Below are 17,473 nucleotides of genomic sequence, written 5' to 3'. Positions count from 1 at the left end.
TGGAAATAATGTACCTCCAGGAAAGTGAGAAATACCAGCACAGGAAGAGGAGAAAACCTTAGAATAGTTTCAGGTTACCATCACACCTTCCTCGTGCCGAATGCTAAAAGATCCCACGTGCAGCAGGTATGGCAAATTCCTTGGTCTCCCTGCCAGCTCCAAGCCAGCCTGGACTCCTGTGCAGCATAGCTTCACCTTCAGCAGCTCTCCCCCAGACATGCAGCACTTGAAAAGAGTGTTGGGCAGGGCTTCAGCAGCCCTGGGTTCTTCCAGCTGTGGAGGTCAGTCATGACGGTGCAGTTGCCTGGGGTGAGGATCTCCCCTCTGGTCTGCAGGGGACAGCAGCTAGAGAGAAGTGATGCCAGGTGGGACTCAATCCTGCTGCACATCAGACACTGCACCCAGGTGTGCAGGGCTGGACAATATTCCCTTTGGACACCAGAGTCCAAGGCAAATGTAATTGAGAATACAGTCACTACTCAGGTCAGCTGATTACATTTCTCATGTACATTCAATCAATTCTGTCCTTACTTAAATTTGTTTTCCACTAACTGCACCAATTTCCATGTAGATTTACACTAATGAGAAGAAAAAAACATACCTGCTGAATTCCCTGAAAGTTGTATTCATTTTGGTTTTGGCTTTTTTTCAGCTCATCTAGTAACAAGATATGTGACAGGCTTACTCAGTAACACTTTTCTGGCCAACAACTGACATTAACAAGAAGAACTTAAGGAAATATTGTCATTCTTTACAATACATTTGTAAATGAAGAAAAATTCTTTACATCTGGCATTTTCATTCAGCCAGCAGGTACTTTTCATCATTTACTAGGATGTTATGTCCATAATAGAAAGGCAATAAATGATCCAACAAAAACAGTTGACATCTATAAAGCATATTAAATATTGATGTCTGGCTTGGGACTTGGACAGAACTGAACTGGTGACAAAGCAGAGGAGCCATCTCCCAGAATGCTGCACAGTGAAAACCAGCATTAATTAACTTTCCATTTCATTTCCTGATTCAACAACCTTTTTGAAATGAATGAATGTATCTCCTTGATGACTTTTCCAGCCTTGTTCTAGAAGAGGAAATGGAAAAGACTGTGGTTGATGCATTAAAAGCAAGGGGAAAGCTGTCTAAGCTTTGTCATGTTTCCTCTTTATTCTAGACAAGGATGAACTCTTTCTTGTAAGAAGCTTATTGAAATGGACAAGTAGTACAGATATTCTGGAAACAGGAACAGTTTGTGGCTGATGACCTTTGCATGGATTATTTATGAAAAAAGTGTTTGTGCAGGTACTATAAGGAAATCCAGGAAACATGACAATTTCCAGAAGAACATGATACGACTTGATTAACCACATCTTATAATACTTTTTGCATGGTCAAGGACTGCTCAAAGGGTCAGATACAATAGGAAGCTTGTAACAAACAGTGCAATGGACAATGAATGGACAATTCCTTCAGAGGAAAGAATTTCTACTGATTTGTGGTTTGGGGGAGGTTGTCCCCTTTCATCCCTCTCAAAACCGGGATAAATGAGATGTGTCCTTCACTATTACAAACATGACTTCCATGAGAGGTACACCTGAGCATCCCAGACAGGGGGAGTGGAGATGATTCCAGTGACCATACCTCAGAACAAGGCCATTACACTCAGACATTGGCACTCTGGTGGGTTTCCTATTTCTGCCAGTCCCCCCAACATTGCTTTAGCATTCAGGCTTCAAACTCCCCTTTGCATTCATGTAAAGCAGCTTTACCATAAACAAGAATCAACCCCAGATGTCTTTACAAGAAATACTACATGGGAAAAAATGCATAGTGCTACAAAGATAGAAATCTTTCCTCTCTCCATCCATTTTCAAACCTGAAATTTTCCTTAGACATATAAAGACACATATAATTAAGGACACTGAGCTGGCTGTAGGAATGCAAATTTGTAGCCCTACTCTAAATTAGACTGTTCAAGCAGAAGTGGTGAGACAGACCACTAATCAAGCAGAAAACCATTTATAGAAGGAAGGAGGGGGCATGGCATGTCTGCCCACACATCATGTAGTGGCCTTGCACCTGCAATGCCCTCATTACACAAGTGACATATTCTCCCTCTCCCAGCAACCTCATATTCCATGCCTGGAGCATGTCTTCAACCAAGTGCCCTTGGCAAGGGTTGAAGGACAGAAAGAAACACCTTCTGCATTTAGATAGGATGATCAGAGGCTCAGGTATTGCTGAAGTGTCATATTCACACCTTCCCAGAGGCTTACAGTGAGGCAGTCACAGAGAGGTTCTAGGCTCAAATACAAGTTCCCAAGTTTTTTCAGTAGTTTGTGGGGGGAAAGGGGGATCACTGGCCTATACACTTCCACTGCAGTACAAATTACTATCAAATTACCTGGTGTTTCACGGCGGGACAGACATTTGCAGAGCGCCAGTTGGCCACTGCTCAATAGGAGCACTGGGGCAACTCCTCAGTGTGCAGCTGTGGGGGCAGCAGTGGGGCTGTGACCTGCAGCACAGTCCTGCTCAACACCCACGCGTCTGCCGGGCAGCTCTCAAACATGCAGTTTGCAATGCTTGAAGGAAATCAGTTTGGATGAAAGAGGAGCTCTGTGCAGGCTACACATATTCTGTGAGTCCTGGGTTTGCTTCTGTTCCAGGAGTAAATTTAACACCAGTAGTGAACACTAAGTGACACACCAGGCAGTTCCCGTTCGCCATGCAATCCTGGTTTCAGTACAGCAGAACTTCTGGAAGAGCCTGTCCACACCCACTGACAGCACAGGGGACACGGGAATATTTGTCTCCCAAAGCGTTTTTTAACTGGTTAGATGCGAAAAAGCAGACTGGGAAAATACAGGTGGAGGCACAGAGTTGAATTGCACTTTTGTTCTCTTCTGTATCACTTTGCCTCTTCCTTGCTTCATGCCTGCCCCTGCACTGCAAGGGCACCTCCTGCCTCCCATAACCTCCCCACTCCTGGGGCTGCCCTGGCACATGCTGACAGTTCTGCACCTCTCCCTGTGCTCTCCCAGCCTCCATGGTCACAGCTGCACCCTCACTGAGACACCATCACTGCTGGACACAGTGGGAGGCACAGAGCAGGGCTGGAAACCCACTTTTTAACTCATTTTTTCCTATGCCTGGGATAGGTAATGCCGGGTCATTCCTACACAATCCCCATGTTGTGGGGAAGAATCAAATACCATGCTTGGACACCTCCGCAGGAAGTCAGTAGAAGGCATGCATTACTTACCAAAAAAAGTGAACTTCTCGTGATGCAAATTGTCATTTAGGACAAAGCCTCCTTTCACCAAAACACAACATTTTAGATCACTCCCCTTCCCTTTAAGTTCCTCTTTCTCCAAAGATCACGGTCCTCCTTTCTTTTATTGCCAAAATGATACTTCCAGAACAAACAAGTAATATCGCAGCCATGCCAAAACAGTGGGAATTCTTTCCTATAATAGAGCTTCTTGCTGAGGAATTAATTTAAAGGAGGACGAGGTAAATTCAGACTTGTTTTATTCTCTCAGTGGCAGGCGTGGAAATGTTGCTACCGCAGAGTCAATGGATTAGTTATTTTGTAGCTCTTCACTGACTGCTGCCCGTATCTTTTCAAGATTGTGGGAGATATTTTTATTACCAGCTCACTGAATGGAAATACTGCCAGTGGTGAGCATAATTACCTCAATGTACCTACATGCCAGTGTTTCAACTCACCTGCTACCGATTCAGTAGGGCAAGCCTGATTACCTGCCACTGAGTATTACCTGCCTGTTGTATTGCAACAGTGTGAAAGAAAGCTAAAGATGTGCCTCACAAGGCCATGGTGTGGTTCTACCTGCCCCTTCACAGTGGACATGGCATAAGACAAGGCGGAAATACTCTGCAACATGCCTAACTCTCACCAGCTGCTCTTGGAGAAGGAATGAAATGAGACTCAAAGCTCCCATCCATGTGCAACAGCAGCTGCATTCAACCAACTACTAGAAACTGCAGGATTAAGCACATCCATTTCTCCCCAGAAAGACAGAAACAACCCCAACATCATTCTACAATGAATCAACTTTGTTCAAACATATTGATCCTCCTAAGCACGGCACTCACAACACATTATAACAGCCTTATTTACACGCTACTTCTCAGAGAGACACTCAGAACAGCTGCCCAGGACAAGTACTCACCCAGCTGAAGTGCAGAAGTTCTGTAGGAGAACATCTCATCAGCCTCCCCCAACAGGAAAGAGAGTTGCTGAAGGCCTGGGGAGTATATAGGGACACCAGGTGATTGTTTGGGGTTGATCATTGTAATTGGAGACAATTCATCTCAACTGAAGCCTCATATAGAAGGCCATAATGTATTAAATCATTGGTCTGTGTTTTGTCTTTTTCATATCTGTTATTTACATTTTTCTGGCTTATTGATCAGCAGCCCCCATACAATAGGTGAAGGAACACAGCCCTATGTCATTGAAATCACACCACCTTCAAAAACTGCTAACATGGGGTTAAAGCTTTTAACCCAGCAGTCAACTTTCCTTAACCTAACTGGTTTTTTTTTTGGAAGGGGGAGAATAGATATATTTACAGGTCTTTTGAACTTCTAAATCAAGCTGGAAGGAATCCAAGTGCCCAAGAGGAATTTATCATAGCTGCTGGGGGATAGGAAATTTGCATACACATTCCTGTTAATATGAGTAAGAAAGAAAAGAAGGCACAAACTCCACTTCTGTATAAAGCACATCCATCTTTATGCTAAAGTGATTTATGAAGTAAAACTGTCTGCCTTTAAGCACCTCTTAAAGTAGAATCAACCACTGATAATAAAGCAGTGATTTAGACAGATGGATAAATACACTGCTGTAAGCAGATGCAGCTCAGTGTCAGTCCACAGCACAGATAGGCCCTGTACCAATGGTGAGCATGGGTCATCGTAAGTGTCACCTTCCAAAGTAGCTTCAGAATTGCATCCAGTGTTGGGCATCATCACAGTATCTTCCAATATGATATATGTTATGATACTGGTGGCTTTCTGGGACCTGTAAAAATCAAAAATGCTTCTCCTAAACTTAGTCCTGGGTTTGCTTGGATAAACCAGGTCTGGGGCTAAAATAGGACAATTGGTTGACAACCCAAGTTTGTCTCACTAAAGGTGACATCACCCAAAACACAATTTACTGAGGCGATTCCTGAACTGACAGCGCACTGCGCAGTGCCCAGCAAAGCCTGAAGCACACACTGCGTGTAAGAAGCTGTGCCCAGGCTTTTTCCTGGACCTTTTCACACTTGTGCATTGAAAGAACACAAATGAGTCCAGCTGCCTCCGCTGCAGGGAGATTTACACAGTGTCTATATGACTGCCAGCTACAGACTTGATAATACCTAAACACCTACTTTTCACCTCTTTAGGAGAAATGGGTTAAGTCCATATGTTTAACTTTTATTTTTCCACATTCTAGAGAACATAAATACACACCAGATGTGTGTAAGAGGGGGTGAACTCCTGTCAGATAGTGAAAAGCTGTGTCAGAGCCTGCCTTTACATCTCCAGCTGCTTCTAAGGATGCTTTTGCACTGGTTGGTACCAGTTGGTGGCTCCCAGTCATAGGGCCCTGAGGAAGCAGCTCTGTGTCCAGACATGGTCAAGGATAGACCTCCCTCTTAGGATTCCACCACCAAGGACTTGAGAGCATCTGTTCTAAGTATGATACCCTCAAGATGTATTTCACTGCAGTTTGTGGCTTTTGGGATTCAACCTCCTAGAACTAAAGCACCAGTAAATTTAAAAAGTCAAATACAGAAGACAGAAGTGATATGAACATTTGAACCAAAGTGAAGAATAGATCGCAGTCTTGCCTTGACAAGATTCTCATGGTAATGTCATACACCATTCTGTCAGTAATTATTAATGAATACTATGAACTATGTGAAATTTTCATTTTTTTCTCATAGTCTTACATTTCTTTTTAATTATTTACTATCTCTTTAGTGAAATTAACTTTGTACTCCATAACAGAGGACTCAGCACATTTACGGTTATTAGTGTCTGTTGAAGGACCATGTTTTTAAGTATCTAAAGATTTAAGGGATTTTTAAATAAGATTATTTTCACACTACTTTTTTTTCCACTTCATGGATTTCTTTCTATTTTTACAGGCTACAAAACTCTTAAAGGGATTCCTTCTGCTCTAAAGTTTTTTTTCTCAAGGGAACAAGTGTCTTTTATTTTCAGAACATTATACAGAGATATTTTGCCATGCATGAAATTTTTATTCACTAAAGGTAATAGTTTAAAAAAGAAAAAAGTGCTCTAAACATAAAATTAAATCATTCAAGTCAGTGAGAACATCAACAGGAGCTGGTTTATGTTGTTTATTAGAGAGATGCTGCTAATATCAAATGATCTGAAAAGATTCCACAGATAAAGGTTCCCTGAGCATAGAAATTTTAATTATAATGTTGCTGAAAATTGAATGTATTTAGATATAATTCCCAGTTCAGGTAATGATCCTGCTTCCCATAGGATAAGGATACACTTAATCCATCAAGAGTACTCCAAAAACACTCTCAGAGTGCCTTTATTTGACTGAGTCCATCTGGGAACTCCACATATGTTAGAAATAAGATTTGCAGTTAATTGGCAAAAGCTTAAAAGATTTGAGAAAGGTTCTTCTGCACAGGAGGACAGAATCCATGTCCATAGAAAGTCATATTTGACTCACAGATGAGTTCCATCTTGAAGACAAGTTCCTGCTAACTATTTCCAGCAGAGCTGGAGCTGAAGCATCTTCTGCTGTCACATAATCACCCATTTCCCTGAAGCTTTTGGGACAGAGACTGTTCCTCCTGCACATGGGGACATTCAAGAAATGCCACTGCCAAGGAACCTCTCACAGTAACCGAGTCACTTTTCTTACATAAATCTTCTAAACAAAACAAACTCTCTTAGTAAAATAACATTTACTGGAGCCACCAGCTTATGCCAGAGACATAAGTTCTCTGGCATAAGAAAGTTGCTAAATAGCTCTAACCCAAGAGGATGTTTACAATTTAAGATTTGTTTAGCACTTATGGTATAGTTTGTGCCATATGCTCTCTTATTTACAGTTTTCCCTGCAAAACATTTTTATTAGATGAGGAGCACAAGCAACTTTCTAGCTCTGTGCCTTCCCGTGTATCATAGCTGTTCATCACAGCTGGGATTGTCCTCCTGTAGCAATCTGTAACCAAGTAACATGTCCCTTGAATTTTTTATCTGGTCTCCGGCAATAGAGAAAAGTTGCAGCTGATGAGCCTGAGTTACTGAAACCTGATCTGATAGAACGGAGCATGCAAGCAATTGGTTTTCTGGGAGAAATCTTGGGAGAAAACCTCCTTTGGAGATTGTTTCCAGCAGATAGCCTGGGACACTCTGGGGCGAGTCTTTTAGTAAGAAGCAGCAAGCTTTGTGTTATTAATCCTACTGAAGCTGCAGCAGCAGTAGTACATTAGTGAGCGTAAGTTGTCACAAACAGTCTAAAGTGAAGGGCTAAAACTGCCAGTCATTGCAGAAGGGCTTTTACATTCCTTCTGGCCTCCTTGAGGGGACTCAGTGTCGATATTTTGACATACAGTGGAAAATCAGGGAGCAAGCCAGAAAGGGCTAGGGAAAAAACATCTGGAATGACATAAATGTCAGATTGACCAAGGAACTGCTTTTCTTGCATTTCTGAGTGAGATTTCACTCCTGCAATACAGCAAATAATTCAAAATCCTTCTGTCTGAGAAGGAGGGAAGTCTTTTCCTTTACTGACAGGGGTGTATTTCTGCTGGCCCTTTCTATTAGTTACTGTGTTTTCAAGCAGTACCCATGCAGCATAAATAACTGGGGGAAGTGAGTGACTTCTAGTTTTTACACCAGTTGAATTTTTGATAGTAATCTAGTAGTATGTTTTCAAAATCATAGATGAATAAGAGGGAAGCTGAGCCTTTGATTAACTGGAGGGAATAACAGGGCAGCAATTAGCTTTGAAAAGTCAGCAGTGAATAAATTAGGCGTACAATTCAGAACAAATAAACATGGCAATATTCTGCTACTTTTCTAAAGTGGTTTCAGGCTACCCCCATGGGGAGTGTTGATCATTGGATCAATTCCACTCAATGGAAAAAGTTTCTATATAGCTCTGACTGTCTTACCATTTTACTTGGTGATGGTTTTTCATCCAGTGAGTAAAGAAGTGGCACTTGTAATGGCCAGACTTACAATGTTCCATTTGATGTTTCTGTTTACACTTTTCCTGAACTTGCTGTTGCTGTTTATATATCTTGTCTATGTGCAGAGCCTGCTTCCTCTGCACCATTCTCACTCAGGAAGAAATAGGAGGCTGTTAGGAATGATATTGCTTTGTTCAGGTATCACTGACCATAGTCAGTAGGCAAGAAAGAGCACCTTCACTCTCCGATGGAGTCAATGGGGCTTGGCTCAAAGAAGAGTGCAGAAGGAAACTTGGTAACTGTCACTCCTTTTAATTTTATCTCAGCCTATTCTTAAGTCTCTAGCAAGTGTACATACATTTTTTGAGGATCTTCACTAAAAGTAGATCAAAGGTGCTAATTTGGCTGTAAACATAATACATCTGGCATCTTTGAAGCAAGCTGTTTCACGATTTCACTGAAATTAAAACAGCTCACTAACTGTTAATTAAGCATCCTCATCTGGTGGGCCACAGCCTATAGAAATAAAACTGTAAATAGTAAAGTGAAGGAAACATAAAAGAGTTTCTTTTGATCTGGAGTTTCTCCCCATCAGAATGAGATCACAAATGCTTCATTATGTTTTATAGACTGATGGAAGTTCAAAGCTAACACTAGACAGAAATTAGTTGTCATTACTTGATTAAATGTAGATCATTCAGTCAGATATGGTTATTGGTTATGGTAATTCCTGCAAGAGTGCATCCATGAATAAAACTAGCAAGTATAGTAATGATACACAGTCACAAAAAATGTTTAGTCTGTTCTTGGAGCACCATTACTACTGATGGAAATAAAATTCAGCATTTTACTATGGAATGCCAGAAATAAAATAGGAAGTAAGACGTTGGGGACATTTAAAAAGATGCAAGTTTCATCTAATATGGAGCTGTCCCTAGCTGATAGCCAAAGGACCAAGGATATGCCTCTACTGACTGGGGGTAGCAAAAAAAGCCCATCATTGACTGTATTTTCAATCAAACATCTCTGCAAAAGCTGCCTGCAGAAAGGAGTTGGGGGTTCAGGAGCAAATGACTATGGATGAGGCAGACTGTTGAGCTGTGTAGAAAGCAGTAGCTTTAATGAGCAATTCCATGACAAACAAAACATTCAGGCATGAGAGTAACAAACAAGCAGCCACAGGGACATAGGTTCATTCCTAGTCTGCTGTATTTCTGCTTTTGGACAGCTAGAGGTACAGTTTGAAGAGAACTACTGGCACAAGCACACAACTGAAGAGAGCATAGAAATCATTCCCGAGGTTGTATTGAATGACAATATTTTTTTTAAAAGAAAAGTTATACCAACATTTTCCAAGGTATAAACTGGATCTTGTGTATGTGCATTGCATTTCCACTGAGTGCCTAACACATGGCTGTGATTGAAAAATGTAAAAATTCCTCAAAATTTGGGTTTTCTAGGGGACGGGAAGAAAGAAACCAAGGTTCTAGGTTTAGCCAGGTGTATTTATTTTTGAGGGCTGATTTTGTATCCAGTATTTATTTTTGAGGCTGATTCCTGGCCTTACTGACTGCAATGAACTCCTTGTCAACAAAACAGCACAGAGATACATCCGCTTTGTCTGGTTTACTCTGCTTCACAAGCTCTCCAGCTCTGAAAGTCTATTTGAAACTATGAGGAAGGCAAAGAAGCTTTTCAGATTCAAGCAAACTGTCCTTCCTTGAGGAAAACTTCCCAACCACCACTGATGATGCAAGGGACAGAATATCCTGTGCCAAATAAAAGCAAAGGGCTGCTCAGATTGTTCCAGATCTATGTGATCCTCAAGGCAGGAAGAAAGACTTGGGGTTTTTTTGTTTACCATGGCTGGCTGTGCCTGGGACACAGAATACATCTTTGGTGGGACAGGACAGTTTCTCAAGGGTGAAACAGAGTTCACTAGGAATACGAGTGTTCATATCTCTCACCAGCACTTTTTCTGGACCTACTCTGGTAGTTTGACAAGTGGGCATTTGGTCCTCTGCAGGATTTTCTGTTCTTTTTGCATCCCTGTAGTCCCTTTTTTTCCAATTTGATGCCCTAGTAGGAAAAACACAGGAGATGACATATGCCTGAGCTGCTAACATTGAAAGGTGCATTAGATGCAATTTTACAAAAATTAGGGTCTGTTCGCTGCAAGCACAATTTTACAAGAGTTTCTTTGTCCAACATATGAACCATAGATAGTCTCAAGGCAAATAGAAGCAAATTAGCAAAGTCTGATGTACGGTCAGTATTTAGGAACAATAAAGTAGAATAATAAAAGGTAATTTCTTCCAGGGTATTGCCCATGAATCTGAGACTTCCTGGGTGCTTTACATAAAGTTTTATGGTTTGACACATGAGTAAAACTTTCACCTGATTTTACTAATTTCAATCATTACCTTCTTTCTTTTATAAGATCAATATACTCAATAAGAAGAAGGGTTTCAGCTAATGAGGGCAATATAATTGAAAGGCTATTCAACATCTTTTTTCTTGAACAAATGTTCCAAAGAGTCAACTTCAACTTATTATTTGAAGTTTAAGGTTAAGAACTACAACCCCCCTGATTATTTATTTAAAGGAATCCAAATATAGCTTCTTTTAATGCTTCAGTACCTAGAGAATAAAACAGCTGTCAGCAATCTGTTCTTCTGAGAGGCGTTCATAGGAACACTAAGTCTGTTGTTTCTAATTTCAAAAACACAACCATAGTCAATAGTCAACCGCAGACAGGTGTGCAGTCCAAATATAAATTTTGTATTTGCCAGCACATATGCACATTAAATATGAAGATCGTAATACTAAATTTTACACAGTGGAACAGTAAGAGCTCTAAAATTAATATCAAATGCCTTGACACTGTCAGATGGTTACCAGGTGCCTTACACCATGAATTTCACATTATTAGGACACGATTTGTGGTACAATATGTCACTGAAATTGCCAAATTCAGGCGCTGAATTATGTGGGGTAAAATTTCTCATGCTGGACAGATTTAAGTGGCTTAATGCATGGAAGTTATTTTGTCCCATGGGCTCTGTGAGCCATAATATAGACATTTTGAAGTGGGTAAGCTAAGGATCACTGAACAAGGTCACCTGGTAAAGTGGTGCAACCCCACTGCTTATGGCCAGATTGAATAGATTCACAATTGTCTATAGTTCTAAATAAAACAAAGTCCCAGCTTCAGATTTTACTTTGCATACAGTGAGTAAAAAAAGTATATGATATACTCCTGGCCATGCTGATATCACTGGCAAAATTCCTATGAAGTTTTAAAAAAAGTCTGACGACTGACTCCAGAAGGTACTATTATAATATCAAAAAATGAATTAGAGACTGAGCAGAGAAATAGGAGTTGCTTCATTTAGTATAACACATTGTGTGAATTAAAACTTTTTGTCTTTGTTTCTTCTCAACTAAGAACAGCAACATGTCTGAGGATGTGTGGAAGAACTTGCGTAGAACCTCAAAATAAAGATACCGAAGTTCCCATGGAGTTTCTTTTCCCATGAAACAGTGCACAAACACTATTTTTAAAAAAGGAAGGGAGAGGAAGTTGAGAAATGAAACCAAGCATTCTAAGGTATTCCTGTATGAGAGTCCTATTTGATTTATCCAGGAATAGCGGACATGCTGGACAAAAGGAGCATATTTCGACATGAGGGCACAATAGCTGCAACCATGAACATTCACACTCTCACTTTGCTCACAACTCCCTTTTTTTGCAAGCTTGTGTGCATGCCTGGAATGTGTTATATGCCCACACATTTCTTATACAAATGTTGGACTGGAAATTGTCACCACGTGTGCCTCCATCTCTAAGCACTGGGAACACACTCTCTGCTGCAGTGGCTGGGAGCACCTTCAGTGAACAACCAGGACACCATCAAAAGCCATTGAAGAGGCAGAATAAACAGAGCAGTGTACTGATAGCATTTTATTGCTTTGAAGGAAATATCTGAGACTGGTAGTGACCCAGAAGGCCTCTTTAATTGGCCTATGGCTTTTTATTTAATAAAGTTTTGATAAGCCCAAGTTGATCTTGAGTAATGTATTGGTATGGAAACAATCTAGTTCAAAGGACGATTAATCCGTTCCAGTGTGATAAATGTTAAGCAAGGATAATTAATTCCAGGTTTTTACATTCAAGAACTTAAGCTTCTGCATGGCTAATCAAATACATAAAATGGTAAGGTAATGCAGAAAGTCTGATTGCATCTCACATGGCCCACCAGAAGCCTCATCTATCAAAAAAAAAATAATCTCATTCTCGGAGCAACTTGACAGTGCAGTCAGATATTGCACCTAAAACTATCCATTTCACATCTAGCCATCCATCCAAAACATAGTGGTTGGGCATTCATCTTGGAAGGATATCTGTAATCCACATGCTTTTTCACACAACTTTGCCAATGTATACGAGTGTTCATTTTGATCTCCTGTTGAAAGTACTCAATTTATATCATCCTAGATCAAAGTGGATGTCAAATCACTAAAATCTGGAATCAAATCTGGCAACCTTGAACATACCTTTAAATAGTTTGACCACATGTAGTATACAGTTCTCAGATGCATCTCCATATTTTGGGAAGTGAAGTCTGACATGCAAAATGAAGTATGAGATTCACTACCAGAAACCAATATTTATCCAAGAGGTAATAGTTATCATAAAGCACCCTTTTCCCCTATTTGAGTAAATGATACTGTGAGACTAATAAGACTTCAAAACATAAGTTTTTGCCAAAAGAAAAGGAAACATCAGTAGATTTAGAATGTTTCTGAATAAGTAAGGAGATTGGTAGAGAACAGTTTGGGGGGGGGGGAGGGCAGTTACTATTGTAATCTCCCTGTAAGATTTGGGCTACTTGTGCTAGAGGCAAATAGGAAAATTATCACCAGAGAATAATTACTGAGTTCACACTGACACCTTTTTGGCGTGATTGCCATGTTTCCGGTACTTGATTGGTCAAATTACAGCTGTCACTGCAATGTGCCATTTTTGAAGAAAATGAAATGGTTATTCAAAACAAAGTCTTCACTGTTGAGTTGTATAATCCTCATGAAGTACATCATCTGGAGTTTCTGAAACTTCCACAGCTGAAGTAAATACCAAGATGCAAAGCAAAGACAAAATGGAAATGAGTAACAAGTCTTGAGGCTAAATTATGTCTTCACTTGGACTGTTGCAGCTGCAGTGAATAGAAAACTCAGGCATTAGACTCTAATGCGTGCAAATGTGTCTCCAACATAATTATGATCTGACTTCCAAAATAGGTTTTAGAAAATTATAAAAAACTATGTTTGTTTCTGCCTGGAAAAAAGTTTGAAGGAAAGAAGTCACTTAAAGAGTTGCAATGTTGTTCAAAGAAAGGACAAACACATCATCAAGGTGTCCTTTTGAAACTGTAGAGTGTGATTGAACCAAGTAATGAGAGTTTGCCAAAAACCACAATAAGATAGGATGCTTAGAGGGATTGTGAGAAATCATGCTTGGGCACTTGAAAATTTTCTACTTTGTTTGACTGTTCAAAAGACACCTTCACAGAAAGAGACACAATTTTTCATTATGAGATGCTGAAAAGTGCTCCAAAATGGGCAGAAGTGGACGGACGGAACAAAGTTCCTATTTTAACACAGAATTGTAGTTCATTAAAAACAGTGAGAAGACAGAAGAGAAATTAAAAACTTGACATTCACCATTCTAAGCCAGATATAATGCCAAGAACTGAGAAATGATTAGATTACTAGAAAGAAACAAGACTAATTGTATAAAACTTTTCCTATTTCCAGACATTAGTTTGGTAATCGAGGCCAGAAGAGCTGAAACCTAGCAAGCAGCATTTTACAAAAAGCAGGAACTGAAGCTGATACCACTGTTCCCAGTACCCCTAGCAGATGTGAGTTGCTTAAACACTAAGTTTGGGAGTTTGGAACCATGTCAAGAATGCCATCAATAAGCAGCCCCTAGCAGGATTCAAAGGATATCTTCTGCTATGCAGCAGCATGGAGTTTCTGTTTCTGTTATTGGGATTTATTTCACTCTCTGGAGCTTCTTTTTGTTTCAAATGTTTGGATGATGGGTCTACGAGAAACATGTCATCAGAAGACAACCACATTTCCCCTCCATTATTATATGTGCACACCAAAAGAGAAATCAGCAAGACTGCCACCTCTGAATGCTCCTGGTTGGGGAAATCTCCCGTGAAATACAAGCATATGAAGAAATATTTAAATGTCTATTTCTGCATCACGTGTGCTTCAGAATATGTCAGAGCCTGAGTATAACTGCAGTGAGTTACTAAGGGTTGGAATAACATCAGTAAACATCAGAACAATAATTGGACACTCAGAGAACTTGAGCTCCATTTTTATCTGTAGAGACATTGTAAGATTATATCTCTTCATAAATATCCATGTGAAATTTCTTCTAAACCACAATCTTAATAAAACAACTTAATAAAAGTAGGAAATTTATTTGAAATGGAAAAACCCTGATTTTTTATTTTTTGCACTCTGGCAAAGGATTTGCACTAATGCTTGAAAGTTCCTAGGTTTGGCTCTTTCTTCAGATTTCTCCAGATTTTTTCTCTTAGAAAGAGAATGAGATGTTAATACAAAACAGTTTGGATTTTGCATCATATTAATATACTGATTTTCTCAATAAGAGAGAAGAAGAGGAAACCTTACTTTGGAGGAACAGGCAATGTCCTGAGGACAACCTGAAATGCCAACTTAGCATTTTTGCACTTCAAAAATATCTTTGACGTTTATAAACATCCATGATGGTAAAATTGAGGCTGTTAAAAATACATGGTTTACTTCAGTAGTTTATAATTCACAGTGGCATTTTAGTGGGTGGAGTTGTAAATTAGTAAGTGGACTGCTGCCACAGCAGAGTAGGCTGCTGCTCTGCAAAGGAGAATCTTTGCTAAGAATAGGAATGTGGTCACGATGATAATGAACAAGGGCTCAGCCTGCCTGAAACACTGATGGGAGATCAGAAGATGGTTGTTGGATGTGTAACAGCTGCTCTAGAAATTAGATGTTATCAAAGATTTGTTTGAAAGATTGAATTGGATGAAAGGCATGCAAAACTTAACCAGAAAGACCTGGTTTCAATTTTCAGTAGCACCACCTAAAGGCAGGGTAGCAAATGAAATATTTATGTTGAGGATAAATTGGAAGGTACCGTTTTACAGCCAACAAAATGCTATGTTTATTCTGCTGCAAAAGAAAGGTAAGATTGCAGCAGTCTCTACACATAAAAACATCTTTTTCCCTTTTGCTTTTAAATGAAGTAGATTAATCTGCCATGAAAGCATTATAATATGTTAATCAAGTATTTGATCTGGTATGTCAAACACTCAAACAAAAAAGTCAGCTACTTCCTGGAAACAATATTAATGTCCTCAATAAACTCAGCATTTTAGAGAGATTTCCTGGAGCAGGGAGAGGAGGATGAAGACAGGGAACACTTATGACTAGGGTGATTTGCTTTTGGACTATTAGCTGTAAAAAGCCTTATCCCAAGGTTGCAAGCCAACAGCATTATATCAGAAATCCCGAGTGAAGGGTGCAGATAGATAGATGTGGATGGCAAGGTAAAAAGCACGCTACCTTCAAACTTTTGGACACTTTATTTACTGAGAGCTGCTATGAGATTGCTGTTCAGCCAGAAGTAGAACAGAAAATATTCTGAACCCAAATGCATAACAGACTGACCTGCATTACTGCAATAATTTCATGGTTTTGACTGCTTGAATTCCCAATCAGCAGACATCAACACAGTGCTCTCACTTTTCTGGCCTTAAGAACCATGCTTGAGCTATGTCAGCCTTAAAGCGATCCACAGGAAACTTTCACTGAAAAAGCAAAAAAAAATCTGTATGAAATCATTGTGTCTACTTCACACCCTGCTCAACCCTTTCCTATGGGGCCCTGCTTTGATCCCTGTTTGTGCTGGCCAGCTCTCAGCGCACTAAGGGCTGCACACAGATGTTACACAGTTTGTCAGCAGAGTAAAACAGGTCCCTTATTCTGTAGAAAAATGAACAACAAAGTGATTTTTTCACAAAAAGTCTAATTTGGCTCTTTTCTGAGTCAGGACACTGGACATGATCGTAGTAGAAGACATTTTGAGCTGCATGATAACAGTCCTTCCTTAAACTTCTCCCAGATACCCAAGTGTTGATTTCATTCACCATTAAATAGACAAAAGAACTTCTCAAAAGGCATGGTGTGCTAGTAACCTATCACACTCCAGTGAGGACTTGTCCATATGGTGCTCAATGATTACTGTGTGTCTTCTATAAAGATATCCCTTAAGCTGGCACATGTCTAGCACAAAATTATTGAGTATCTGTGCTCCTACTAGAAAGATTCCATCTTACAGTAGAATTTATAGCAGTCTTTGTGTCATAGGAAACAGAAAAGAAGTAGTTCTTCTATCAACCTTAGGCTACTAATAAGCTACTTGGCAGACAGGATTAAAGTGGGTAGGGTCCCAAGTAGCCCTAAGACTTATGCTTCTTGGTTTAAATTCTATGTTCCCATGCATTAACACATCTAAAACATATTGCAGACTGCAGCAGGGAGTAGAAAGCCCAGGTCAGCTCTTTAAGATCTGACAGTTTCGGGACATGCCTACAATTTAACCCAATTAAAGCTCTGAAATTGTAATTTTTCAATAATAAAACTAGAAAAAGTTTTATTATTACAAAAGAAGTTTCATAGAAATAAAATAAAGAATAAAAAAATAAATCACAATAGCTTTTTTCTCTAAATGAGCTAAAGATTTTTAAAATGCAAACACCATGATCAGCTAACACCAGTTCAAAAAGAAACTGAGAAAAATCTAGTGATCTTTGTGACTAGCAGCTCTATTTCTACCATGCAAAAAAACCCCAAACAAACAAACAAACAAAAGGGTAATGGAGAGCCATAAAAACCAAACAGCACGAACTAAAAATGAAAAAACTATCTAATTTCCTGAATAGCAAAAGATAGGCTGAAATAAAGTTACTGTACATCGCTGTATCATGTAGCAATGAAAAGTGTTCGGTTTTTCATGATGACCTTTTGAAAACCAGTCATAGACTGGATTGAACCATTTATTTCTAAAATCTTTCCTTTATACATGATGATTTTCAAAAATGTTTTGATATTTTATAAGTAGCACAAGCAGAACAAAATGAATACAAATATTTCTGTGTGTGTGTAATGCAACCCCCCTCTCCACATTT

This window comes from Manacus vitellinus, unplaced genomic scaffold, assembly GCF_001715985.3.
Source record: "Manacus vitellinus isolate BGI_N305 unplaced genomic scaffold, ASM171598v3 scaffold_21_pilon, whole genome shotgun sequence".
Taxonomy (NCBI): Eukaryota; Metazoa; Chordata; class Aves; order Passeriformes; family Pipridae; genus Manacus; species Manacus vitellinus.
This window is presented reverse-complemented; position numbering follows the sequence as displayed.